We start from the raw sequence: 23,370 nt of genomic DNA on the forward strand, positions 1-23,370 counted from the left end.
GCAGCAAATTATGTAAGAAGTGGTTTTGTCATATTGTTGCCAGCCATGACTATTATAATCATTTTTAGTTTTTATAAGGGATTTCATAGCTGACTTCATCTTTAAAAATTTTTTTTAGCTGTAGATGGACACAATATCTTTATTTTTATTTATTTATTTTTATGTGGTGCTGAGGATCGAACCCAGTTCCTCATGCTTCCGAGGCAAGTGCTCTACCACAGAGCCACAATTTCAGCTCCTGACTTCATTTTTGTCCCTTTAATAGAAAAAGATGACTAGGGCGTGCCATTAAGTTAATTGGAACTGGGGTGGGATAGTTTCTTTGAAGAGGGAACTTAGAAAAAACATACACACATTCTGTGAATATCTTGAAAATTGAGGATGTTGTTCTTGTCAACTGTTGCTGCTTCTCTTTTCTGGGACATCATTTCTATGTATCTCATTCAGTTCCCCTGGCTTTGACTCTGGTAGGTCTGCAATGTGGAAGTGATGACTATTTAACAGCTGGAGATAAACATGGGATAAAATGTTACATCAATTTCTAAAAGCCTTCAAAGGTACACTGTACCATGACTTTACAATTCAGAGGAGAAACTTGAATTCCTCTAGAAAATTGTTGAAGATGTTAAGAGTCAGTTTCTCTATCTGAAAGGCAGGGGAGGAATGAGATGAAGTCATCTTCTAAGGGAACAGGTTTGTCTGCTAGGAGTTCACTGCCAAAACATGTCTTGGGAGCAGGAGGAGGAATTAAGCCAAGACCAAGAAAGGCTGGGGAAAGGAGGTGCTAAATTTGTTTCAGGGCAGAGGCAGCATAGTGTGGAAGAAAGAGCAGGTGATATGTAGGTTCTCCTCCTAGGTTTAAACCCCAGCTCAGCTGCTTTCTGGTTGTGGAAACTTGAATAAGAGTGTCTCGGGCTCTCTAAGCCCATTTGCAAGTGAGATAATTCCACATATCATGCCTTGCATGGTCTTCTGAAGATTAAATGAGTTGGTGGGGCACAGTAGTGCATGCCTATGATCCCAGCAATTTAAGAGGCTGAGGCAGGAAGATTTTAAGTTCAAGGCCAGCCTCAGCAATTTAGCAAGACCCTCAGCAACTTAGTGAGCAGTGTCTTCTCCATACACCACTATAGGAGAAAAGGAATTCGGTATCTTCATTATTTCTCAACTACCTAATTTCTCCCTTGCCTCACAGCTTTTCGGAAGGCTATTATCAGATCAAGGTATCACATGGTGCTGGTGATCGGATCTGGGAACAGGAAACTGTCAAGAGCTGCTGGTCACTGATATCGATCAGACGCTGAGCAAAGACGGCCCAGGAACATAGCATGTCTCAAAATATAGAATAAAAAGGACCAGGGATGTAGCTCAGTAGTAAAGTGTCATTGGGTTTAATCCCCAGTACTGGGACAAAAAAGGAAAGAAGGAAACAGAGGCCATTTCCACATTCTATTATATGGCTGCTGTTATTGCCTTGGACTCTGGGCAACCCCCAGGTTCTCAGCATACAGTCTTCCTTTGTACTAGCTTGAGTTGGTTTCTCTTACTTGTGAACAAATAATTGCTAATCAAGACACAGGTTCTAACTACTGACCTTGGATGGGGTGGTCCTCTTGAAGTGGGCAGGAGGAAGAGGAACCAGAGCAGAGTCTGAGTTCAAAATCCTCCACAAATTCAAAGGCTGAACAGAAATCAGAAGACAGAGTTAGGGGTCAGGGCCAGGGCCTCGCAGCTGAGCTGTAATGAAAGCTGTTGACTGGTGTCTTGGGCAATGGCCTGCTCTTGCTTTTTCTGCTTTTCAGACACTGTTGCCTATGATGTATGACTGGCTAATAGGGACAGGGTCAGGAAGGGCAGCCAACTCCGTCTCCTGTCCTTTGACCTCCAGCTTTTGTTAAATTGTTTTTGGGGTGGGATTATAGTGTTAGAAGATTTGACTTTGTCTCCAGTGGTGCCAATATTAGCACCGCCATAAGCCATGTGTGAGCATATAGCGAAGAGTATGAAGGCACAGACTTATAGGTAAAGAGGGTCCAGGATGTTCTTTATGGGAAGAACAGCTGCAGCAGGAGGGGCTGGAGGAAAACAGTTGGGGAAGATAAGGTACCAACCAGAAGGGCAGCATTCTGGACATTCCTTGGGCTTGGCTTTGCTGTGCATTCCTGACTGTCACTTGATTATTCTCAGCCCCCCCCCCCCCCCACACACACACACGGTCCCTTCTGCACCCAGCTATTTCCTTCTCTATTTTCTCTGTCATGTTGTGATGCAATGGAGAGTAGGGGACTTTACCAGACTCCAGCACTGTGCTGTTTCAGTTTTCCAGCCTCCAAAACCATGAGCCAAATAAACCTCTTTTCTGTGTAGAGTACCCAGCCTCAGGTATTGTGTTACAGCAACATGAAATGGATTAAGACATCCCTCATCTGCTGCTGGCCAAACCTGCCTAAGGGAAGGGACTCTGGTTCCTGCAAATCTTTGTCTTTCCAGCGTGGATTGGTTCTCTTGAACTCCTGAGCTGTATGTGAAAGGTCTGTTGGACTCTATTTCAAGGGCATTCCACCCCTTATCTATTCTCTTAACCCTTAGGTAGGATAGCAGAATGGTTAAAAGCATAGGACCTGGAGGCAAACTCTTGGGCTCAAATGCTGAATCCTCAATCATGAGCTGGACAAGTCAGAGTAAACTATTTTTTTCTCCCTGTGTCTAATTTTCTTTTCTGTAAAATGGTGATTAGAATATATAACTGGGCTGGGACTGTGGCTCAGCAGGAGAGGGCTCGCCTAGCATGAGTGAGGCCCTGGGTTCCATCCTTAGCACCACATAAAAATAAATAAATAAATAAATAAATAAAATAAAGATATTCTGTCCAAGTGCAACTAAAAAATAAATATATATTTTTTAAAAAGAATATGTAACAACAACCTGGCATGGTGGTGCACACCTGTAATCCTAGTGCTTCAGGAGGCTGAGGCAGGAGGATCACAAGTACAAAGACAGCCTCAGCAACTTAGCAAAGCCCTAAGCAACTTAGTGAGAGCCTATCTCAAAAAATAAAAATAAAAATAAAGGTCTGGGGATGTGACTCAGTGGTTAAGTGCTCCTGAGTTCAATCCCTGGCACACACACACAAAAAAGATCACGTAACAACACCTAATGCATGGTGCTGCCAAGAAGGTTAAACTGAGTTAATGTTCATAATGGCTACTAAACTCACCTCTATGAGAGAGAAGGACAGTCCTGTGCAACAAAGAATCCTCCCAACCCACATACCAGTAGAGCAGGAGACACTCTGGCTAAGAGCATGCATCCCAAAGACCTCAGCTGACCGCCTACCTGCCACTACTAGTTCTGTGATTTTATTTTTTCTCTCTTTTCTCGCAGTGCTGAGGATCAAACCCAGGGCCTTGCATGTCCTAGGCAAGTGCCACAAAACTACATCTCTAATTCTGGTTTTGCAATTTTAGATACCGGAAACATTCTCAGCTAACTCATCTGTTAAATAAGAACAGTGACAGCCTACTCCCCAGGGCTGTGCGAGGCTTAAATGAATTGACATATGCAAAGCTTCTAGAACAGCCCTGGCCCACATTATTTTATATATTTGGGCATCTGATACTGTTATCGGCACCTCTTATCTGGTGTGGCAGGCATCACTGGGGGTGGCATATAACAGATCATAAGTATTTCCCTCACATCATAAAGTAAATTTTCCTTGACTACTTCCTAAGTTCCCTGCCAAAAAGGAAAAAAAAAAAATCCCTTAGGAGGTTGTTAATTACTGTGTGTGTATCACGCACAAGAGAAAACACTTTGCCCAACTCTAGAAAAATAAAACTGAGGCCTGGCTGAGCGCCGTGGCGCATGCACGCTTGTAATCCCAGTGGCTCAGGAAGCTGAGGCAGGAGGATTGCGAGTTCAAAGCCAGCCTCAGAAAAAGCAAGGTGCTAAGCAACTCAGTGAGACCCTGTCTCTAAATAAAATACAGAAAAAGGGGCTGGGGATGTGGCTCAGTGGTTTAGTGCCTCTGAGTTCAATTCCCAGTAACCCCCTACAAAAAAAAAATAATGAAAAATAAAACCTGAGGCCTGTCCTGCCCTGGATGGTGAGTTAGACCACTCTGGCAAGCCGGCCTGTCTAGCCAGGATGCGTTCAGTCTCTCCTACCAGAACCCTTCTTGCCTACTAGCCCAAGCAGGAAGGAAATTTGAAAGGAGTGTAAAAAGAGGAAATCGGATGAACTCAGGGGCAAGATGTACACAGGCCTCATGAGGAACCAGAAGCAGGAACTGGAACCGTCAAAATAGATCCCAACTCCCACTCTTCCCTCTCCCTCCAAAACCCCGAGTCCTGGTGGCCACCACGAGGGCCCGCACTATCACACATTCTCTCTGTTTCTTCCCTTGCCTTCCCCCACGGTCCCTGCTTCGTAGAGCAGCCAGAGCCATTTTTACAAAAAGCAATAAGATTGTGTTGTTTCTCTGTACAAAAATTTGCAGTGGTTTTTGTGAAAACAAAACTCAAGGCTTTCTTGCTGCTGTTGTGAATATCCAGTCTCCTTGACACCCTGCTCTTCTATCCTGGGGATCTCATCTGTAACTTCTTATCTCCTCCCCAGAAAGCTCAGCCCTGAACAGCCAGACTAAAACGACTGCCCTTTCACTCACCTCCATCCCTCCCCAGCTGCTCATTCTTTTTAAATATTTATAGTAACAGGGACACTGCTACATCGATGTTCATAGCAGCACAGTTCACAATAGCAAGACTGTGGAACCAACCTAGATGCCCTTCAATAGACGAATGGATAAAAAAAATGTGGCATTTATACACAATGGAGTATTACTCTGCATTAAAAAATGACAAAATCATAGAATTTACAGGGAAATGGATGGCATTAGAGCAGATTATGCTAAGTGAAGCTAGCCAATCCCTAAAAAACAAATGCCAAATGTCTTCTTTGATATAAGGAAAGTAACTAAGAACAGAGTAGGGACGAAGAACAGGAGAAGAAGATTAACATTTAACAGGGATGAGAGGTGGGAGGGAAAGGGAGAGAGAAGGTAAATTGCACGGTAATGGAAGGAGACCCTCAGGGTTATACAGTGGAGGGGGTAGAGAGAGAGGAGGGGAGGGGAGGGGAGAGGTGGGGAGGGGGGAGGGTGGATGATGGGAAAGGCAGCGGAGCACAACAGACACTAGTATGGCAATTTGTAAATCAATGGATGTGTAACTGATGTGAATCTGCAATCTGTGTATGGGGTGAAGGTGGGAGTTCATAACCCACTAGAATCAAAGTGTGGAATATGATATGTCAAGAAATTTGTAATGTTTTGAACAACCCACAATAAAAAATTAAAAAAAAAAAAAAAAAAAAAAATATTTATAGTAGACATAATTCCCTGACATTTTAGCTTTTATTTACTGGTTTACTGTTTTCCCCACTGGTTTACTGTTTTTATTACTGGTTTACTGTTTTCGTAAGAACAGGAAACTGTCCTTGTTTGCCACTATATCTGGGCATGGCATGTAAAAGATGCTCAAGAAATTTGTTGAATGAATGAAATGCTTTGGGGTCTGCTGTGGTTTGGATATAGTATGTCCCACAAAGCTTTATGCGCTGGAGGATTGGTCCCCAGTGTGGTGGTGTTAGAGGTGGTGGAACACTTAAGAGGAGAGGGGCAGTAAGAGGCAATTAGTTCACGGGAAGGCACTGATGTAGTTCTCAAGGGACCCAGGTCGTTCCTGAAAAAGTGAATTATTATAAAAGAAAAGGTCTGGCCCCCCGAATTTCTCTGAGTCAGAATTAGCAGAATTTTCACACATGCTCTTGAGTAGTGATGAATATTGATAGTATAAATGACCCATTTAAAAAATATTTTTAGGGCTGGGGATGTAGCTCAAGCGGTAGCGCCCTCACCTGGCATGTGCTTGGTGCTGGGTTTGATCCTCAGCACCACATAAAAATAAAATAAAGATGTTGTGTCCACCGAATACTAAAAAAAAAAAATATTAAAAAATATTTTTAGTCGTAGATGGACAAGATATCTTTATTTATTTATTATGTGGTGCTGAGAATTGAACCCAGTTCCTCACATGTACTAGGCAAGCGCTCTACCACTGAGCCACAACCCCAGCCCCTACGTGACTCCCATTTTTGTCATGTGATCTCTCCCTGTCCCATGTGCTCTCACCATGATGTGACTTAGTGGAGGGCCCCTCACCAGAGGCTGAACAGATGGGGCCATCCATTATTGGACTTTTCAGTCTTCAACTGTAAGCTCGGGTTGGGGATGGAGCTTGGTGGTAGAGTGCTTGCCTAGCATATGTGAGGCCTGAGGGTTTTTTTAAATTTATTTTTTATTTGTTCTTTTTAGTTATACATGACGGTAGAATGTATTTTGACATATTATACATATTTTGACATATTGACATATTATACATATATATTTTTGTGGTTGTACATGATGTGGAGTTCCACTGGTGTATTCGTATTTGAACATAGGAAACTATGTCTGATTCATTCTACTGTCTTTCTATTCTTATCCCCCCTCCCTTCCCTTCATTCCTCTTTGTCTAATCCATTGCATGTTAGCATCTACATATCAGAACATTCAGTACTGGAGATCAAATCTAGGGATTTGCACATGCTAAGCAAGCACTAAGCTACATTTCCATCCTTAAGCCTCTTTTCTTTATAAAGTTTCCAGCCTCAGGCATTTTGTTATAGAAACAGAAAATGTACCAAGGAAGAATCCATGAGAGGACCTCTCTGATCTTCTCCCTCAGAGGCTACAGAGTTTCTTGTTACTCTCTATAAATCTATTTTGTGATTCTTTCTCTGGCTTCTTGATATTCATTTGACTCCAAAGACTGCCCCAGCCTAAAGATATGTCACTTCTCAGCTCCAGCACCACTTGCTAACATATCCCAGAATCCTAATTCTACATTTTTGGGGGAGATAAATTGACTGCCCTAACCTGGGTGAGGGATCCACCCCTTCCCATTTAGTTATGGCTGAGTGTTATTGGAGCCCATCTCTATGGGAAGGGCATTTTTCAAAAAAGAGGAGCATGGGCTATCAGAACCCCCTCACCCCAAATTGCATAGTACTTTGAGGATAAGGTTCAGACAATACTCGGGTAATACTCAGTCCTGGGGAGTGGAAATTCAGTACTAGCTTTGAGTAGGTAGTTACACCTTGTCACAGAGAGCCCAAACAGGATCTGGGATATAAAATAGATATAATAAACTACTACTATATATTGAACTATGTGCCAAGCATAGTTGTAAAAACTTCATATATGCCTGTATCTTATAGGTACCAACAACCCTATGAAGTAGTTCTCTCATCCCCATTTAACCAGTGAGGAAGCAGAGGCAGTGATAGAGCCAGGGTGCCAGCAGCTGCTCCAGCCTCAGACTGCAATTGCCCTTAACCATCTACTCCACCTTGCACAATAGGACTCTAATTCCCCTCTTAGGAGGAGGAAAATGAGGTTTGAAGAGATAAAGTACTGTGCCCAAGGTCACATGGCTGCAGAGTAATAAGACCTGGATTGTGGCAGCCCCGTAGCCCTTAGGTCACCTTCCTTCATGACTGAGCCCACTGCAATTGTTTTTAAAAACAGTTTTATTGAGATGCAATTCACATACCACAGGATTTGCCCATTTAAAACATACAAACCAGTGGTTTTTAGTGTAGTTACAGGGCAATCATCGTTATAGTCAATTTACCCATCATAATTTTATAAATAAGGGAGCTCCATTCCCAAGAGGGAAAGTGTTTAGCTAATGGTCATACAAAGAGCAGGCTGCTAGAACCCTGGCCACATCCCACTACTGTGAGGATGCTTCTGGAAAACCCCCAAGTGGAAAACTGATGGGTCATAGTGATGCAGTGGCCTGTGGTAGAGAGCTGGGAGGAGACAGGAGCCAGGGAGGACGAGGAAGTCCCCATCTCATGAAAACAGTGACAGTCCAAAGCTGAAACTCTTGGCTTTCCCTACTTACCCAACCAACTTCCTTCTCACTTCTCTCCTTCACCCTCTTGGACACATTTCTGTAGTCCTTTAAGGATCAATTACAATATCAAGTCCTCCAGAAGGGCTCCCCAGATTTGTTCTTCCACACTGATGTAAGTGCTCTCCACAGCACCCTCAGGGCACCTCTCCTTGTCACAATAGTACAGCTCCTCTCAGTCTTGGCCTCTCTGCCTTCAATCAGTCACCTTAAACCAGGTGTAATAGCACCTATAATCCCAGCAGCTCTGGAGACTGAGGTAGGAGGATCACAAGTTTGAGGCCAGTCTTAGGAATTTAGCAAGACCCTTTCTTAAAAATAAAAAAGGGCTGTGGATGTGGCTCAGTGTCCCTAGGTTCACTCCCCAGTACATACACACGCACATACATGCACGCACACACACAATCACCCCAGTGCTAAAAGCATAGACTTTGGAACCAAAAATCAACTCTAAGTCCAGATTATGCTACTTTCTAGCTCTTCAGCCTTTGGAAAGCATAGAGTGGCTAAAAAGCCACATTTCTTTCCTTCTTTCCTTCTGGTTTCTTGGAAGGTGTCCATTTAGCATCATTTTGCATTGGAACCTGGCTATCCTTAGGTTTTAAAGCCATCTGGGGAGTGGCAGCCACATTTTCTGTTGCTTGGCTTGTCTATCTATGGGAAAACATCCCCCCCCACACACAAATTCAGCTCAGTCCTTGTAGTTTGAGTGGTCCTGACTTCCCAGTTCCAGGGGTGTTCAAAAGATCCATGACTGGCCAATCTAGGCTCTCTACTTACTGGTCCCAGTGATTGGTCCAGGGACAGGTCTGTGAGTTAAACAGAGTCCCTTCATGTTGCTTCTTATATGGACATTAAAAGACAAAATCACTCTCTCCTCTCTCTCTCTCTGAGATCAGCATGAAGGCTTGACCACCAGCTGCCATCTTGCTGCCTGTCACAAGTGAAGCCAAACAGAATCAAATAATCCTGAAATAAGGAAGAAAAGAGAGCTCTGAAACTCTCCTGGATCCAGATATGTTTGAAGTCTCTTTGGACTATTTTTCTTAAGCTGGTCTAGGTTAGATTTCTGACATTTGAACCAAAGGAATTTTCACCAATAGGAGTTCACTTTAATATGCAAACAGGATGACCGGATGTGAGGTGACCAGAAGCCAAGCCAACAAGCTAAGGGTAACAGAGCAGCAAGAGGCAAAGACACTCGATGGCTCAGTTAAGCTTCTGAATTAGCCAACCCTGAAGCTTAATTTAGGACTTCTTGTTATATGAAATAATATTTCTTTATTATATTGACTAAATAATTTTGAATCAGGTTTTTAAAATTACATGTAGCCCAAAACCTGCCCTCCAGTCCTCTTCTCCAACTTCCTGTGCTTTTGGCAAGGGATGAGGAGATGATGGGGTGACACCCATCCTCACCCCACCCCACACCACCCAGAACCCCTGCCTCCTAGGCCAAGGGACAGCTTGTTTCTCACCGTTTAACCTGCTTTTCTGATACTATTTTTCCCCCACAGGTCTTTTTTTTTAAATTTTAATTGTAGATGGACACAATATCTTTTCTTTTTAATGCTTTCTTTTAATTGTCAATGGACCTTTATTTATTTTATTTATTTATATGGGGGTGCTGAGATTCGAACCTGGTGCCTCACACACGCCAGGCAAGCGCTCCACCACTGAGCTACAACCTCAGGGCTTCTCACAGGCCTTTTTGGTCTCTTCTGGGCACATTCCTGATTTCTTCATTTCTCCAAGTATCTCTAACACTTAGCATGTTCTACTGAGATGTGGGGGAGAAAGGGAGAATGCCAACACACAGTATCGACACCAACTTAGAGCTACACAGTCATCCCTGTATCATAGCAGATCAATAGGACACCCGTCCATGATGCTCAAATCCCTTATAGAAAATGGCATTATATTTGCATATAATCTTCTATTATATTTGCATAGTCATCTCTTGATAACCTACAATACCTCATGCAATGTAAATACTAATGTAAATAGTTATTATATTGTCTTGTCTAGGGAATAACAACAAGAAAAACGTCTATGTATGTTCTGTATAGATTTATATGTTGTTGGCCTAACTACGATATGTCAGCAACATTTTCTGGGTTTTTCACTTTGAGTATGTTCCATTTGCAGTTGGTTGAATCTAAGGATGCAGAACTTGCGGATCTAGAGGGCTGACTATATAAATTGTCACTGTCCTAAAATCTAATGGGCCTTTCCTGCCAAAAGGAATTTCTTTCTGGTCACATCCTTCCCCGGGAATCATCTTGCTACCATCCACCCCCTTCAGCCTCTCTCCAGCTCCTTCTAGCTTCCAGCTCTCAACTTCTCAAATTCTTTCTCTAGAGTGCACAATACTTTCTTCTCTGACCCAGACTTCAGGCTAAATCACAGGCTGAAGGTAACCGACAGAGGCTCATTGAAGTGCCCTTCTAAACAAAGGAGCAAGTCCATTGCATCTTAAATATTTTTTTTTGTTTCTTTGTTCTTTTTAGATATACATGCCAGTAGAGTGTATTTTGACATATTGTACATACATCCATGGAGTATAACTTATTCTAATTAGAATCCCATTCTTGGGATTGTACATGATGTGGAACTTCACTGATCGTGTATTTATATATGGACATAGGAAAGTGATGTCTGATTCATTCTACTGTCTTTCCTATTCCCATCCCCGCTCCCTTCCCTTCATTCCTCTTTGTCTAATCCACTGAACTTCTATTCTTCCTTCCCTCTCTTATTGTGTGTTAGCATCCACTTATCAGAGAGAACATTTGGCCTTTGGTTTTGGGGGATTGGCTTATTTCACTTAGCAAGATAGTCTTCACTTTCATCCATGTACCAGCAAATATCATAGTTTCATTCTTCTTTATAGCTGAGTAATATTCCATTTTCTTTTTTTTTTCTGGTGATCACAACATCTTTTATTTTATTTTTATGTGGTGCTGAGGATGGAACCCAGCACCCTGTGCATGCCAGGCAAGCACGCTACCACTTGAGCCACATCCCCAGCCCCAAATATTCCATTTTCTTTATCCACTTTATCCATGTTGAAGGATGGTTCCACAGCTTAGCTATTGTGAACTGAGCTGTTGTCAACACTAATGTGACTGTGTCACTATACTATGCTTATTTTAAGTCCTTTGGGTATATATCAAGGAATGGGATAACTGGGTCAAATGGTGGTTCCATTCCAAGTTTTCTGAGGAGTCTCCATACTGCTTTCCATAGTGATTATACCAATTTGCAGTCCCACCAGCAATGTATGAATAAATCTTTTCTCCCACATCTTCACCAACATTTATTTTTAACATCTTACATATTCTTTAACATCACAAAGAAGGGACAGAAACATGAAAAATACAGGTGTTTTCCCTTAACAAAGTAATATTCTTAGGCTCTTTGCCACCAGTTTTTTTTTAAGTGAAAGACAATAGAATAACAAATGATTGATTCTCTTTCTGTCCCAAATAAGCTTCCAGGAATTATGGGATTTTCTTTTCCTTCCAGCTATAGGCCCCTGAGATATATTCACATACCATAAAATTCACCCTTTTAAAGCATACACTTCAGTGGGTTTTGGTATATGCATTTAGAAGGTGTTGCAACCATCGCCACCATCGAATTTCAGAACATTTTCATCATCCCCAAAAGAAACCCAGACCCATCACCCTATAGTTCCTGTTTCCCCTTTTTCCAGAGGATAGCAACCATTAATCTTTTTTAATTTTTTATTTTAGTTGTAGTTGGACACAATATCTTTATTTTATTTTTATGGGGTGCTGAGAACTGAACCCAGGGCCTTGCACATGCTAGGCGAGTGCTCTACCACTGAGCCACAACCGCACCCACAACTGTTGAGAGCCACAGCCGAAGGGGCCCCAGCAAACTTCCGGATGCCAGCAAACTTCCAGCTGCCGGCTGATGATTGGCTCACAGCGGCCCCAGCAACATCTAGCTGATTGGCTCCTCTGCGGTGATGCTCATTGGGCTGTTTCCCTGCCCTTTCAGACCACGGAGCTGCTCATTGGGGGACTTTTTTGGCTCCGCCCACGTGACCCAGCCAATCGGCCTCAAGAGCAGGAGGATTGTGGGAGGTGGAGAGAAGCTTGTGTGGGAGAGAGAGGCTTGTGGAAAGCCGGTGGTGGCAGTTGAGGCTCTGAGGATTTTTCCTGAGAGGCTGTTTTGTTTGGCGTGTGTGGTTCTAAAAATAAAGTTAGTTTCTTTTGACAAGTGGCTCCTGATTGTGCCCAGCCAGACTGCGGCACACAACCATTAATCTTAACAACCCATCTCAGGGGGGAGCATTCAGTCTTTCACCAGTAAGAATAATGTTAAGCCAGTAAGTTTTGGTAGATGTCCTTTATCAGTTTGAGACACTGAAAATTTCTATTCCTGGTTTGTTGAGTGTTTTTTGTCATGAAGGGGTGCTGTTACTTTCTTCCAAATGTTGTTAATATGTCTATTGAGAAATCATGTTGGTTTTGCCATTTATTCTTAGAGTATGGTGTATTACATTGATTGCTCTGTAAATATTAATGTGATGGTTTTAACACACTCATGTTTAAGTGTTAAACCATCATGTAGGTTTATAAGCTCAAGTGGTCCCATCTTAAGAAAATCTGATGGATGACAATCCCGACTAAAATAACTATGGGCTTGTTCTCTTAGGGTAACAAAGTTTTGTTTTGAATTTTTCTTTTTTTTTTTTCTCTTTCTCTTTCTCCCCAACCCCCCACCCCTGTACCAAGGATTGATTCTAGATACACTTTACCACTAAGCCACATCCCCAGCCCTTTTTCTTTCTTCCTCCTCCTCCTCCTCCTCCTCCTCTTCTTCTTCTAATTTTGAGACAGAGTTCTCACTAAGTTGCTGAGGCTGGCCTCAAACTTGCAATCCTCCTGCCTCAGCCTCCCAAGTCATTGTGATTACAGGTGTGTGCCACCAGGGTACAGAATTTTTCAGAAGGGAAATTGTGAGTAAAGGGGTTTAGGACATGCTACCACAGAATGTGTCATTTTCACATGTTTATTATGATGAACTAAAGGCCCTTGAGAAACAGATTCAGGAAAAGCTCTCTGACTTCCTCCTTTCCACCTGAATGCATCTCATGAAAGATTCTCTGAGAAAGGTTCCTTCCCTGTCTGAGAAGAGAAGAGCAGTCATTGCTAGACACTGCAGACTGACACCAAAATAGAACTGTACAAACAAACCAAAAATAACTCTTATCTTCCATTACTTTCCTCCAGATATTTTCTGGTCATTGTCCCACAATTTACTGCCCCTAGCCCAATCCCCTTTCTTTTGTTATATTGCTATAATGTTATCATTCTTTGTGTAAAAATGAATAAAAGCTTTTGTGCCTAACGACTTCTTCTGGTCTTCATCCACCTTCTGAAGACTCCTGTGTTAAGACATGTAAAAATATTAAATACATTTGTACCCTTTTCTACTGTTATTCTCTTATGTCAGTTTAGTTCTGAGGCTATCCACAGGGACCTAAGAGTGTAGAAGGAAGTATCTCCTCTCCTATAGCATAGAAAATATGATGTGAAAATAAGATGATCAGGATTTTTAGGAACTATCTGTTGGTGTCATTATCTGCAAGGTTGAGAAAATCTATAATACTCATGATGACCTGTTGTCCTGGGTGGCAGCCTAACTGGTCAAGATGGACTTACACAGTCTCCTGCCTCCTCTCACTGCCCAGAGTCACCAAAAGCAGAATGGGAAATGGATGACAGGCCTCTAAGGGGCAGGAATCCCCTCTCTTGGGCAGAAAAACACAATGAGTTTGAGTAGAGATAAATCATCTGTAGGAGCGCAATCTCTCCCCCACAACCCCTTCTGTCTTCTGGTGCTTTCTGCTCTGAGAGGAGACATTGCTGCAGCAAACCTTGCTCCAGATGGTGAAAGTCTGTCCAGCTACCACTTTGAGGACATCTAGTTTTGTATGTCCAGTATTTCCTTCTTTTGGGAAACCTCCTCCACCCCACCCCAGGTGATACTCACTGGGCTGCCAATCACAGAACCACAGGAATGTCTCAGTCCTGGGTCAAATAGATTTTCTTAAGACTTTGGAACCAGAAGTGGAGACACCCCAGGATGGAAGGCAGGAGGCACTGAGTCATTTCACGTGTTTCCCCTAGACCAGAGCTTCTCTTACTGTAATCCCCAGACCAGCAGCAACAGCATCTGCGAACTTGTTAGACATCCCAAACCCCAGGTTCCACCCACATCTACTGAATCAGAAACTCCAGGGCTAGTCCTCAACACTTTGTGGTTTAACAACGCTTCCGGGCGATTCTTTTGCACCCTGAGAAGTACCCTAGAGAAACAAGAAGTTTTTGCAGGTGGAATTCCCAGAGCTTGCCCGGAAGTTTTGTTTTTGTTTTTATTTTTGTTTGTTTTTCTAGTTTTTCTAGTTGCTTTATCTCTTTAGGCATTGGAGTGGTTCCGGGTCAGTGGAGGTAAGTGGATCTGCTACAGGTAGTCACTTAGAGATGCAGACAGGTTCCTTATCATGTTGCTTTGCTGTTTCCTTGGAAACATGCTTCCATCGATACATCCACACTCCATCTTGTCAGAAAAATGAAAAGAGGAAATAGATGGCGAATAATTTCTATTTAAGATGTAGACATGATGTTTATATCAATTTTATTCATTTTCTGAAGATGAGGACTTAGTTAGGTGGTCACATCCAACTAGCTGCAAGAGAGGCTGGGAAATGTGATTTTGAGCTTGGCAGCCATATACCCTGCTACATCTTGGGAAGAGTTTTTTTTTTTTTTTTTTTTTAATTGGCTAGAAGAAATAGGAAAACAATGGATAATACAGGATGAGAAATGATCTTTCCTACTTTCCAACCCTGAGCCACTACTGAAAGGTCAAATGTCTTCAGGGGCCTGGCAGGTGATGAGCCATCTAGGTATGGGACTAAAAGGAGTGAGGTGACCATGCCTATGTAAAGGGGGCAACAGCTAGTTGTCTACCTAACATCCCTTCCCCCTTTATCTTCACTTTGATGAAGAAAGCTACCATGCCCGCCTAATGGAGAGGCCTACATATGGCTAGGAACCCAGGGAGGCCTCTGGCCCACAGCACTTGAGGAACTGAGACCTTAATACAGCAGCCTGAGAGGAACTGAATCCTGTAACCATCACCATGTGAGCTAGGAAGCAGATCTTTTCCAGTCAGGCCTTAGGTTGACAAAGGTCACAGCAAAGTCACTCCTGGATACCTGATCCATAGAAACCGTGAATCAATGAACCTGTATTGTTTAAAACTACTGCATTTTGGAGGAATTTGTACACATCAATAAATAACTAACACAAGGGGCTGGGGATGTGGCTCAAGCGGTAGGGCGCTCGCCTGGCATGCGTACGCCCCGGGTTCGATCCTCAGCACCACATACAAACAAAGATGTTGTGTCCGCCGAAAACTAAAAAAAAAAAAAAAAAAAAATTAAAAAATTCTTAAAAAAAAATAACTAACACAAGTGGAATGGCACAGATAAGCAGAGTGTGTAACAGGTGCACACACGAAGGTGGGGCACAACGTCACTGTGGTGGGGAAGGTCACAAATGGTAGGATTCCTGGAAGGAGGGCAGGCTTGTGTGCATTTTGCAGACTAACTAGGCATGATTTAGGGGAAGATGGGAGAGAAGGAGTTTCTAGTCAGGGTTATAGAACAGGCAAACTGAAACCATTTCCCAAATCCATGTTACCAGCACATAGTGTGTGTGTGTGTGTGTGTGTGTATGGTGGGGCAGTTCTGGGGATGGAAACTATGAATATTAGACAGGTCCTGTCCCACTGACCTACGCCCCCAGCCCTCTGACCAGGCCACTTGTCACATTCCTGGTTAGAGGTAAATTTACTGGGAAGTCAGCAGAGCTTCAACTTCAGGATCCCTTACCTTCCCCAAACCCTTTTAAGCCTGAAAGACCCTAGCAATTTTGTGTTTATAATTTTTCATTCTTTGTCTTAAGAAGGGTCTCCCTGGGCTGGGGTTGTAGCTCAGTGGTAGAGCGCTTGCCTCGCATGCGTGAAGTACTGAGTTGGATCCTCAGCACTACATACAAATAAGTAAATAGATTTAAAAATAAAAAGCGTCCCCCATCTTCTGTTCCTGCTTCAGTGGATTTCCCAAGACCCTTCTGATGCTCTGCCATTTTCCCTCCCAATCTACAGCATACAGCATGTACTTACTAGGAATCTTTGATTCTGCCTCTTTTTTTTTTAGACCAGGTCTCGCTCTCACTAGGTTGTCCAGGTTGGCCTCAGACTCTCGGCTCAAGTGATCTTCCTGACTCAGCCCCTCAAACAGCTGGGACTACAGGTGTGGGCCACCAGGCTAAGCTGGCTCTACGTCCTTGAATATGGTTTCTCAGCAGCGCCTCTCCAGCCCTGTCCCCTCCAGCCTTTACTTCCTAAACCCAAACAATCTAGATTCTGTAATTTTCCTTAGAAGTCCTATTCTCTAACTCATGAATCATTTTTACTGCAATTTTTAAAGTCTTGGAGAATTTTTCCCTGAGGTGGTGGTGCCCAGGGTGAACATGGTTTTCTTTTGTTTTGCAGTACTGGGGATTGAACCCAGGGCCTGTGGGTGCAAACTCTCTGCCACTGAGCTGAGTCCCCAGATCTCTGATGTGTTTTTCTAAAGAGCAAGTCTGGCTTCTGACCAAGTGGCATTTGAGCAGGGCTGCTTTGGGCGTGTGTGTGGGTTGTGTCCCTGGGAATAGCCTTTCTGTGTCAGAATGACTAAGCTTTAGAGAAAGGAGGGAGTGACTACGGGGTGGAAAGTCAAGGGGACAACAGGGAAAACGGAGCCTTGCTATTTCCTTAGAAGTGAGGCATTTTATTTTCGGATGCTGTTGGCAGTATTTCAAGACAATGATGGGCTGCTGGAGGAAGGACACTAACATCATCCATGCCTATTCTGTGCCGGGCACGTGGGATTTCCAGCATTGTCCCACAGAATCCTCATCACACCCCTGCGAGTTAATGGTGAGACTCTCCACTTCACAGCTGAGGACATGGAGGTTCAGAGATGTGTAGTAGTATATCCTTGCCTCGCAGCCTGCAAGTTCCAGATCAGGCTCAGCTGACTCAAGAGCGCAGGCTCTAGCCCCACCCTGTGTCCCCCCAATCCTTTATCGGTTCTCTCAAGGGTCTACCACCTACGTTCAGATAAAAATTGGTGGGCTTTGCATCAAATGTCCACCTGAAATAAGTTTAATAATTGAAAAGTCAGGCTGGTCAAATTTTTGGTTCTGGGAAGTCTGTATAGTTGAAGAAGTACCCATCAGTGAGTGGGAGTCCTCCAGGGTTGAATTCAGATATATATCTACACCTATCTATAGATAGATATACACATATATTCAGAGACACATATCTATATATGGAGAGATTTAGGTGCGGTGTGTGTTTTTGTGTGTGTGTATATGAAGGGAAGAGAAGAAATACTGATAAGAGAAGACATGAAGTGTAGGCCTCAAACCAGAAAATTGAGACTGAGAGTCTGGATAGCTATAGCACAGGGATAACAATGAAAGTCCTAAGAATGACAAATCTGTCTATTGAGTGCTTACAAGGTGCCAGGCACTCTACCAGGTGTTTTCCAAAGATGAGTACATTTTATTCTCACAACCATCCTACTAAAAAGGCAGGACTATTGTATTAGTCCATTTTGTGTTGCTGCAACAAAACATCTGAGACTGGGTACTTTATAACTGAAGACGTTTATTTGGCTTATGATTTTGGGGGTGGATGGAAGATCCAAATTGCAGGGAGCCTGCATCCTGGCATGGCCACCTTGGCTGTGACAGACGACAAAGGAACAGAAAAGGAAATGGCTGTGTGCAGAAGAGGCTAAGCCTATGGGATGGCTTTGCTTTCTAACTCCCTAACTATCTTGAGACCTAACCCACTCTGCAAGAGATCAGTATTAATCCATTTAGGAGGGTGGAGCCCCGATGACCTAATTTCCTCTCACTAGCCACCTCTTTAAAGGCTCCAACACCTCAATGCAGTATTGAGCCTATGAACCTTTTATTTTTTTTTCCAGTTTTCCAGCACATGAACTTTTGAGGGGTAAATCACATCCAAATCTAAAGCATTTACCATCCCTATTTTTAGATTGAGTACCTTGTACATGAAGAATCTTACAGAGGAAATGGTGAAGGAGAGACTGGAACGAAGCTCTGTTCAACCCTAAGACTCCTTGCTTCATTTAACCATCAGGCTTTACTAAGTCAAGGTGAACGAGAGTGGGAGAAGCCTAGCACCTGGAGATGATGCTAACCTGGAGAAGCAGTACTTTGCAGGTGACATATCTTGGGAGGATGGGACACAGAGTGGCTACAGCTCACCCAGAACCAGTCCTTCAGGCAAGATCAGGTGCCTCAGGAGCCAGCAGTTGAGCGCTATGGGAGCTCTTGGGTCCAGAGTGGGTGGAGACAAGCAGACTTGGTCAATATCCATTGGCCTCTCTCGGATTGGTTCAGGAACCTCAGGGGGCGGGGCTTAAGCCTCAGGGAGCTGGAGCTGCTTGGTGCTGCTACCCCAGGGCTGGAGTCTCGAGCTGTGACTTCTGGGACTTTGGCTTAGTGATTTCACAACCTTGAGCCTCAGTTTTCTGGAAAGTGGAGATAATCTGAGTACATTCAAATATTAGTATAGTATATTATTAGATAATAATTAATTGTGTCGTTGGGAGGTTCGGTGAAGGGATGCACGTGAAGGGTTAACATGGGGCAGGGAAGGATGGGTGCTCCATAAATAGCAGCATATTTTTGAGAGATTACTACTCAGGGGAACCAGAGAATCTTTTTCTATTTTCTCTCCCATTTCCTACTTTGGGAGGAAAGTGGGAGTGTATTCAAGGGAGTAAATATAATTCCTGTCTCGCCTCGCGTTTGCGCACTCTGAATGCTTTTTATTGGTTTTATGGTTCACAACTCATTTCACAGTTGTAATTTGTCTCTTTCCTGGAAAATATTAAACTGTCATATAAAAGCAGTAGATTTCTCATGCTAGAAATTTTGTCTGTGCTGTGCATAATATTTTCAGAGTTCATTCATGTTGTAGCATGTATAAAATCTCATTTTCTGTACTGCTTTTTTTTTTTTCTTTTGTGGTAAGGAATTGAGCCCAAGACCTTATGCATGCTAAGCCTGCTCGCTACCATTAAGCTACAGCCCAGCCTTAATTTGTTACTGTTATACTTATTTTCTTATCACTTTTCTTCACTTGAAGGAATGTATTTAGATCTATTCCCAAGTTTAAGAGAATCTTTCCAGACTTTTATACTGGCCAACTTAATTATATTTAGATCAGTAAGGTAAGGTCACAAGAGCACAAGAGTTTAATTTGTCACCAAGTTGGAGTAAATACTGTAATAAACAGAGTTTACTACTTTCTTTCTGTTGTTTGTTTTGGGTACTGGGAGTTGAACCCAGAAATACTTTACCACTGAGTTTCATCCCCAGCCCTTTTAATTTTTATCTTGAGACAATGTATTGCTAAGTTGTTGAAGCTAGCCTTAAATTTGAGATCCTCCTGCCTCAGCCTCGCGAGTCCCTGGGATTACAGGCATGCTCCTCTACACCTAGCAGTTTACCATTCTAAATGAATAACCACTATTTTTTGTCACAAACATTAATTTAAAAATGTAATTTTTTTAAAAAAATGTAATTTCTTATAATAAAAATTATTAGCTTTCAAGTAAATACTACCTTTTAAAAAAAGTAATTTATATAATATCATTTTAAAAAGTAATTTATATTACAGAAAAGTTCTTTTTCTCTTTAATTAAGCAGACTATTCTTACAATGACATGATTCAGAACTCATTTAGATTTAGCTTAAATTTTATGATTCTTCTCATATAAAGATTCACTAACCTTCTTTCTTAATCTTTCTAAACAAAGGAGACAGATAATCCAGCGGTTGGCATTCTTTAATGCCCTTAGGTTAATAGTGTTTCACCTCAAGTTTCCTATTGAAAATCAGGACTTTAAGGTTTATTATAACTTTCCCCCATATCCCTAAACTCATGAAAGCACCAGACACCCTGGAACACACCTATAATCCAAGCTACTTGGGAGGCTGAAGCACAAGATTCAGGCCAGCCTTGGCAAGTTTTAGCCTGGGCAACTTAGCGTGACACTGTCTCAAAGTAAAAAATTTAAAGGAAGGTTAGGGGATGTAGCTAGGTGATAAAGCACCCAAGATCTGAGTTCAATCCCCTGTGCCAAAAAGAGAAAATAAATAAATAATGGAAATTTCATAGTTTTCATTCTTTTCTGATTGTGGAGGGTAACTGGGGATGGAATTCAGGGGTGCTCAACCACTGAGCCACATCCCCAGACCTATTTTGTATTTTATTTAGAGACATAAAATATGTCTACGAGGTGCTAAGCAACTCAGTGAAACCTTAGCGCCTTGCTTTTGCAGAGGCTGGCTTTGAACCCATGATCCTCCTGCCTCAGACTCCTGCCTCAGCCTCCGGAGCTGCTGGGGATTACAGACGTGAGCCACTGTGCTTGGCCCTTTTCTGATTTTTAATCACTTATATATTATATGTATCTGGCATAATTTGTGTGTGTGGAGGTGGTGCTGGGGATTGAACACAGGGCCTTACATATGCTAGGCAAGTGCTCCCCCCTATACTCTATCCCCAGCCCTATCTGGCACATTTCTAAGGTCTTTACATATATTAATCCTCATAGAACCTCCCTCTCTTTTTCTTTCAATAGTGCTACTTTAAAAAATTTCTACTTTACCCAGGAGAAAACTGAGGCACAGAGAGATTATTTGATCTAAGAGATTACTTGACCTGTCCACAGACTGAACATGTTTGTGTCTTTTTACAATATCAAACACAACTATCAAATGGGACACAACTATCAGGGGGAGAGCTGGGATTCAAACATGCACTCTGTCTCCAGAGTCTCGTTCTCAATCACTGTACATACTTTCTTTAGGAAAAGGAGAAGGTGGGAAGAGAGGGAGGAGGAGGAGGTGGGGAAAAAAAAAAAAAAAAAAAAAAAAAACCTTTCCAGGAGTGGGGAGGCAGTTGTGCATGCCTATAATCCCAGCAGCTCAGGAGGCTGAGGCAGAAGGATTGCAAGTTCAAAGACAGCCTCAGCAAAAGCGAGGCACTAAGCAACTCAGTGAGACCCTGTTTCTAGACAAAATTCAAAAAGGTCTGGGTGGGGCTGGGGTTGTGGCTCAGTGGCACAGCACTTGCCTAGCACATGTGAGGAACTGGGTTCGATCCTCAGCACCACATAAAAAATAAAATAAATAAAGATTAAAAAGTGGGGTACTGGGGATGTGGCTCAGTGGTCGAGTGCCCCTGAGTTCAGTCTCCAGTACCCCCCCCAAAAAAAAATACCAACCTTGGCAGTTACATATAATAATTAATTGTCTTAATTCTATCTACAAGAAATACCCATTGCTAACAGTGTTTGTTTTAAGTGATTACAGCACATAAAGGCACAGACAATGGCAATCTTGGGGGAAGGTGTAGCCATATTTAAAAGCAAATATTAATCCATTTTCTGGTGGGTAGAAGCCTCCAAGTGACCTCAGTTTGACCCAGCTCACACTCTGGAGTTGGACAGGGATAAGGGTGGGGATGGCTCAGCTTAGTTGTGGGCAGCTGACAAATGACCTCCACAGCAAGGGGTCATCTGAACAGAAAGGAAATCAAAAGTAGGAACAGGAGGCTATGTGTCGGACTAGCACTCAGTAGGGTAAAGGCAGGGTTAGTAACCAGGTAACAAGATGAGTCCAGCCAGAAAGAATAATTTAGCAGCCGCAAGGCGAGGGACTGGTCTGCAGGTCTAACATTGTTCATGAGAACAGACCACAGTTATGTTTGAGGCTGTGCCAAGACAGCTGTTATCGGACATCTGTGCAAGAAGATTCTGTCGCAAGTGTGTTAATCAAAATAGAAAGGCATCCTAGTAAAAGAGGGTTGGACACGGCAGCGGTATGACTGCGTGTGGAATGAAGCATCCAGAAATGGTCAAAGTGGGGGCCACTGCAGATAGTACAAGAATGAGTAAACACAGTGACCTTGGGCGGGAGTGCTCAAATGTTTTGACGTCAGCATCTCTTAAAACTCTTAAAAATTACTGAGGACCCCAAAGAGCTTTTGTTTATATGGGTTACATGTTGTAAACGAGCTATGCCATTAATATGGATTGGACAGATTTCTGTCTTTCCACAATGTCAGAATTTATTTAAAAACAAAAAATTTACAAGTTATAACACTTTCATCAGTAAGGACTTCATCATATAGTTTGGAAAGCACCTCCATGTTTTTGAAAGAATGAGTGAAAAAGGCAAATAATGGGCTAGTTTTTTTTTTTTCCTTTTGCAGTGCTGGGAATAAAACCCAAGACTTCACATATGCCAGGCAAGTGCTCTACCACTGAGCTACATCCCCAACCCCTGGGTTAGTATTATTTTTAAAGCAGTAAAGTAGGTTTATTTTTTATTTTATTTTATTTTGGTACTGGGAATGAACCCAGGGCTTTGCACATGGTAGGCAATTGTTCTACCACTGAGTTACAACCCCAGCCCTTTTAAAATTTTAAGACAGGGGCTTTCTAAATTGCTCAGGCTGACCTTGAACTTGTGATCCTCCTGCCTCAGTCTCCCAAGTAGCTGGGATTACAGGTGTGTACCATCAAGCCTGATTCATAAAGCAGTTTTGTTTTAATTTACTCCCTGATGGTATTTTGAAAACTCCAGGGGAAATCCAGATCATACTTTGAGAGCTACTGATGTAATTAAGAATGATAGCTTTTATTTGTATAGTACTATACAGCTTACAGTGCACCATAAATCAGGAAAAATGTTCTTAATCCCATTTCATAGCCAAACATTGCTAGGGAACAAGGAATGGACCCAGCCATCCTGACTTTGAAGGGACTGCTGCTGCAGCTAGTGCACTAGGATTGCTGCTTCCTAAGTGTCTAAGTAGTTTATGGCTATTAAGTCTTGTCCTCTGCTATAAAACACATTTTGTTCTTGGTTTTCTTATGGCCAGGGAGCTCAGCATGTCCACTCAGTCCTGGAAAGCTGTGGAGCTATTGTGTACTGTCTGGGAGGACAATCAAGAAAATCATATGCTTCCAGCAGCTCGGGAGGCTGAAGCAGAAGGTTTGAAGCCAGCACCAGTAACTTAGTGATGCCTTAAGCAACTTAGCAAGACCTGTCTCAAAATAAAAAACAAAGGGCTGGAGATGTGGTTCAGTAGTTAAGTGCCCCTGGGCTCAATCCCAGGTACCAAAAAAAAAAAAAAAATCAACTCG

At 42.6% G+C, this 23,370-nt stretch overlaps 1 long non-coding RNA gene across 1 annotated transcript; it reads left to right on the forward strand.

The window, feature by feature from the left end:
- The first annotated feature begins 16,825 nt into the window (after positions 1-16,825).
- Positions 16,826-23,290, forward strand: LOC124110226 (uncharacterized). Its single transcript, XR_006857225.2, has 3 exons — positions 16,826-17,048; positions 18,180-18,367; positions 23,106-23,290. It is a non-coding gene; the product is annotated as an uncharacterized LOC124110226 (long non-coding RNA).
- The last annotated feature ends 80 nt before the right edge of the window (positions 23,291-23,370 follow it).

The sequence above is a fragment of the Marmota monax genome, unplaced genomic scaffold (genome assembly GCF_021218885.2).
Source record: "Marmota monax isolate L192 unplaced genomic scaffold, Marmota_monax_Labrador192_F-V1.1 WCK01_AAM20220418_F8-fsc00008, whole genome shotgun sequence".
Classification (NCBI taxonomy): Eukaryota; Metazoa; Chordata; class Mammalia; order Rodentia; family Sciuridae; genus Marmota; species Marmota monax.